This window comes from Dendrobates tinctorius, unplaced genomic scaffold (assembly GCF_039654945.1).
Source record: "Dendrobates tinctorius isolate UK_male_01 unplaced genomic scaffold, ASM3965494v1 ptg000158l, whole genome shotgun sequence".
NCBI classification, from domain to species: Eukaryota; Metazoa; Chordata; class Amphibia; order Anura; family Dendrobatidae; genus Dendrobates; species Dendrobates tinctorius.
Genome location: NW_027361825.1, coordinates 4,387,061 through 4,392,360, shown reverse-complemented (window position 1 = coordinate 4,392,360; position 5,300 = coordinate 4,387,061). Strand labels below are relative to the sequence as shown.

The following is a 5,300-nucleotide window of genomic DNA, read 5'->3' as shown; positions in this document are numbered from 1 at the left end:
CTTGCATCACAATTGTGGAATGTCCTAAAATGGCGGGGGATGGTTTAAGGGTAGAGGGATCGGCCACTGTCTTGGATGCACAAATGTCCCGCACATGCTCCCGCACCCTCACACGTAGCTCTCTAGATGTAAGGCCAACGTATATCATGGAGCACCCGCATGTAGCATAGTAAATAACGTTGGTGCTGCCCCATGATATACGCTGTCTAATCTGAAAGTTTTTGAACCATCAGAGGATTGAAACGTCGAGCAGGCAAGCCAGTGGCCGCAAGGGACAGATCCCAAATTTGGGCCTCTTGATCCAAAGTGATTCATAGGTTCTGGAACATAGTGGCTCTTGACCAAAAGATCTCTAAGATTTTTTGCTCTTCTCGAGGTCATTACTGGGTGTCCCCCAATAGCCAAGCTCAAAGAGGGTTCGGCACCAAGAACGGCCCAGTGCCTGGAGAGAATCTCCCTCATATGGTCCCACTCGTGGTTGAAAGTTGAGATAAAACGGACCGTCTCACCCCATCCCTTCTCCCCCTGACCATACCAGTCCGTGGATATAATAAATCTCTACGTGCGATGTTTCGAGCCTGTCATAGCCCCTACCTAATTCTATAAAGAAAGGCGTGCACTCTGTGAAAGAGAGGTGCAGGCTGAACCTGGAACTAGTCCAGAGAAGTCATCAAATAGTAGGGAAACAGCCACACTCAAAAAAAGGTTGTTTTTTTAATTGCAAGTGAAATAATTTTTATTTAAAGTCACCACAGAAGTATTTAAAGTGTTGAGGTTAAGGATCAGTTAAATGAACCAATGAGTGACAGCAAGAGGGACGCACTCCGCAACTTAGAGCACCTCCTCAAGGAGCAATCTCCATCCAATCGGGGTAAGTTTCCTCCTAATGTGTTGCCCAAATCTATGAGATTCCCCCCTTATCCTTAAGTCCGGCCATAGACATCTTTACAAAATTAGTCATTGAGGATTTCAAAAAGCTGTCCTCTAAGCGCAAACATGACAATTTGACTTATAGGCAACACCGTGCTATTTCAGAATATCAATCTATCCCTGGGGTTGTATTTAAACCTGCAGATAAGGGGGGGACATCGTGGTTTGGTCTACCACAATGTATGAGCGAGAAGCCTTCCGTCAGTTGAGGAACCCTCATACCTATGAAAAACTGTCATATAATCCTACATCCTCCTTCTTGCGCTTCAGCGCATTCTAATTCGCTCTTTAGATGAGGATATCATTACTAAGGCTGTTTTTGAGGGGTTGATGGTCAGTGTAAGGACTTGGCCTGCATATCCGTTTCTCTGAAATCCTTGCCTTATGTCTGTCGCTCAGTTTCTGCTTTGCCCTTAGTTTAGTTCATTTTTGCCCTCATCCAAGATGGAGTCACGAGCCTCAACGGGGGCCATCTTATTTCCTGTGTTGATCTCTCTTGTTCCTGTCTGCTCTGTATATAAGGATGCTCTGTATGATTACTCATTGCTTGAGTATACTTGTGCTTGGACTTGTTATCAAGCTGGAAGGACTGCTACCTAGCTTGTCTCTTCGTTACCTTGGGATACCCCGCCTGCCTGTGAATCTTGGTCTCATTGTAAAGACTTGTTTCTTCAGATCAGCTCTGCACCCACCTCCACTTCAAGGACTGTTTCCTGCTAGCAGGCCTGGCTTGCTCTCCAGGTCTCCGGATCTGGCAACTTGGACTTCATACGTCTCCACGGTCTGTACGTTTGCTCACTGCATTATTATCTTCATCTGCTTTTACCTTGCTGTGTCTTATCTGTAAACCTGCTTGATTCTGATAAATACTACAGAACGGAAAACCTATGAGCTCAGGCCTCTTTTCTGATCCATGTCACTGACCTCCATTACACAGAGTATATAAAGTTATAACAGTCAGGGCCCCAAAAAACCCCACCTTCTACCTCCTGCCCAAGATCCACAAGGATGCCAGTGACCCTCCGGGACGTCTGATCGTGTCCGGTATTGAGGGACTGTGTGACCCTGTGTGTAAGTTCTTAGACTACTATCTGAAACCGTTGGTTGAATTATTACCATCATACATTAGGGACACGATGGACGTCCTCACACGGGTCAATGGCATCCTTGTGGATAACCATACCCTCTTTGTTACTGCTGATGTCAAATCTCTATACACCTGTATTAACCATACACAAGGATTGGATGCGGTTCGCCTCTTCCTGAGGATGTTCGACCTTGACGACCCCTTGTGCGAACTACTCCTCGAGCTGCTGCAATTTGTTCTTACCCACAATTTTTTTGTATTCAAAGATCAGTTTTATTTACAGCAATGCAGCACGACCATAGGCGCGGCCTGTGCACCCTCGTACTCTAATCTCTTCCTGGGTTTCTGGGAGAGATTCATTTTTTGCGACGGAGGCGCGTTGGCCGCTTCCATGTGCTGTGTTGGCATCGCTGTATTGATGACATTCTATTTTTTTGGGATGGGACGGTGCAGCAGCTCGGAGAGTTCATGGCGTGGCTAAACATAAACAATTTCAACATTAAGTTGACCTACAAATTTGATTCCAACTCCGTCGATTTTCTGGATGTCTCTCTGGGCCTTGACGACAATCGATGCATCCAGACAGACATTTACTGAAAACCGACGAGTGTTAATGCTTTGTTACATGCCAAATCTTTGCACAATCCATCTACCATCAAGGCCGTCTCGGTCTGTCAATTCCTCACCGTTCTTGGTGCTGAACCCTCTTTGAGCTTGGCTATTGGGGGACACCCACTAATGACCTCGAGAAGAGCAAAAAATCTTAGAGATCTTTTGGTCAAGAGCCACTATGTTCCAGAACCTGTGAATCCCTTTGGATCAAGAGGCCCAAATTTGGGATCCGTCTCTTGCGGCCACTGTCTTGCCTGCTCGACGTGTCAATCCTCTGATGGTTGCGGCCACTGTCTTGCCTGCTCAAATGTCCTGCGCTGCTTAACGTTTCAATCATCTGATGATTCAAAAAACTTTCAGATTAGACAGCGTATATCATGTGGCAGCACCACCGTTATTTACTATGCTACATGCGGGTGCTCCATGATATACGTTAGTCTTACATCTAGAGAGCTACGTGTGAGGGTGCATGAGCATGTGCGGGACATCTGTGCGGCCAAGACAGTAACCAATCCCTCTACCCTTAAACCTATCCCCCCGCCATTTTAGGACGTTCCACAATTGTGACGCAAGAACTTTTATGGTTAGGAGCATTGACTGTGTTCATTTGGGGATTAGAGCGGGGAACTATAAAAAAAAACTGCTGGCCCAAACGGAGGCTAAATGGATTGTTACCCTTGACACAATGACCCCAAGGGGCCTTAATGAGTCCTTGAGCTTTGGCTCCTTTTTATAATGCCATCCTTGTTTTCTCTACTGCATCCATCTTGCACATTCCCAGCTCAGTTGGGGTTATTCTTGTTTTTAACTTTTTTCTTCTTTCATTATTTTTAGTATGTTTGTCCTGGCATCTTTTGGGTTGTGGGGATATCCTATATTTTGCTGGACGGGATTGACCTTTATCATCATCATGTGATGTCTACCACTCCTGACCTCCTGCACTGCTGCCTGGATCTTATAAATTAAATTATAAAAAATATTCTTTTGTACTTGATAATGTAAATTGCTATTATTAATTGTTCCTTGATGTACTGTCAGGCTTAAGTGCTCTTTATCTATTGTTTCCTATGTACTATTTATAATTTTTACATTTGTAATATTTGCCCTTTTGGGTCTGTTTGTAATTATGCCCCATTTAACCTGCACGGCTGTGCGCATGCGCTCTGTGCTCTCCCTTCACTCCTCGCATGGGGCCGAGTGTCTATTTGCCTCTGGCGCACGCGCGGGGACTTTTTCTCCCGCATGTGCACTCTGATGCTTGACACCCAGCGTCACTGACGACGACCTGGCTGCGGCACTGCACATGCGTCGTCACTGCCGTGCTTATTGGCTATCACATACCCTATGACCACACATGTGACCATTACTATGGATACAAAGGGTCCTGTTTATCCCCTCATCCCACATCCCCTTGAGAAAGCGCCCTGTGAGGACGCGAAACACGCGTCGGGGTCCTACCCTCTGTCCTGGGTCCTTGCACACCGCTTGGTAAGCTCCCCAACTTTATGCCTAATTTGCCTATTAGGGTCTATTTATTGATTACATGGGGTTTAGCCTACCTTTACCTTTTGCATAACCAGTCATATTTTGTCTATCCTGTAAATTGCAATTGTGCTATTTTATTTGGTGATGTTATTATGATTAATAAAATGTGTTATCTTTCTTATGACGTATATTGAATCTAGTGCTCCATTTGTTCTCTTGGTTTCCTAAATATACATGGAATGGAATTCATATTGATATGGTGGTTTATTTATATTTGCACAAAACTCAAGATAAAAAGCGGACGGCACCGCTGTTACCGTGTAACTTCAGATGATGTGCGGCATGCAGAAGCCCAGCAGCTGGGAATCTCGGGTGCCAGACCTGGAAACAGTCAATCCTGGGAATCCATGCAAAGAGAAAAGGTCGCACTCTTCGAGATTGAAGTTTCACTGATTTATTGACATATCATGAACATGTCAAGTCGGGGGAGTGACATAAGGAGTGCAAGAAAGGCTGACATTATTATTATTATTTATATTTGCTACCGCACATTTTTTCTAAGAAAGTGTTGGGTGTTTTTTGTCTCATGTTCCAGCAAACAGTAGTATAATCATTTACAGGGCTAGGCCCTGACCCTCTTACAATAGCACCGATCGTGGGCATTGCTGCGGGGTGTCAGCTGTCACATACAACTGACACCCGCATGCGATCGCCACTGCGCTCAGCATGAGGCCGTGGGGATCGCAGCATCATACTAGTGCTGCTCTGGGCATTATTGCACCTCCCATGAAGGGGTTAAAGGTCTGCTGTCAGAGTGACTGCAGACTTTTCATTTTAGACAGGACAGTATAGTCCTTCATACAGTATTATGAGCACCACATAGTCCTCCATTCAGTATTTTTTGGCACCATATAGTCCTGCATACAGTATAATGCAACCCATGTAATGCTCCATTCAGTATAATGGGCCCATATAGTGCTCCATATGGAATAATGGGCCCCATAAAACACTCCATGCAGAATAATGGACCCCTTATAATGTTCCATACAGAACATTGGACCCTATAATATTGCTCCATACAGAATAATGGGCCTCATATAATGCTCTGCCCCCCGACTCGCAGGCCCCTTAGCGTGTCAGTGTCCCGACGGTGATTGGGGCCCCCTGCTTGCTCAGGGCCTTAGCA

The 5,300-nt window shown here is 45.4% G+C and overlaps 1 long non-coding RNA gene across 1 annotated transcript; it reads left to right on the top strand.

Moving 5' to 3' along the window:
• Window positions 1–1,322: 1,322 nt before the first annotated feature.
• Window positions 1,323–4,302, top strand: LOC141051779 (uncharacterized). The gene is made up of 2 exons (XR_012220694.1): window positions 1,323–1,715; window positions 3,464–4,302. It is a non-coding gene; the product is annotated as an uncharacterized lncRNA (long non-coding RNA).
• Window positions 4,303–5,300: the final 998 nt, after the last annotated feature.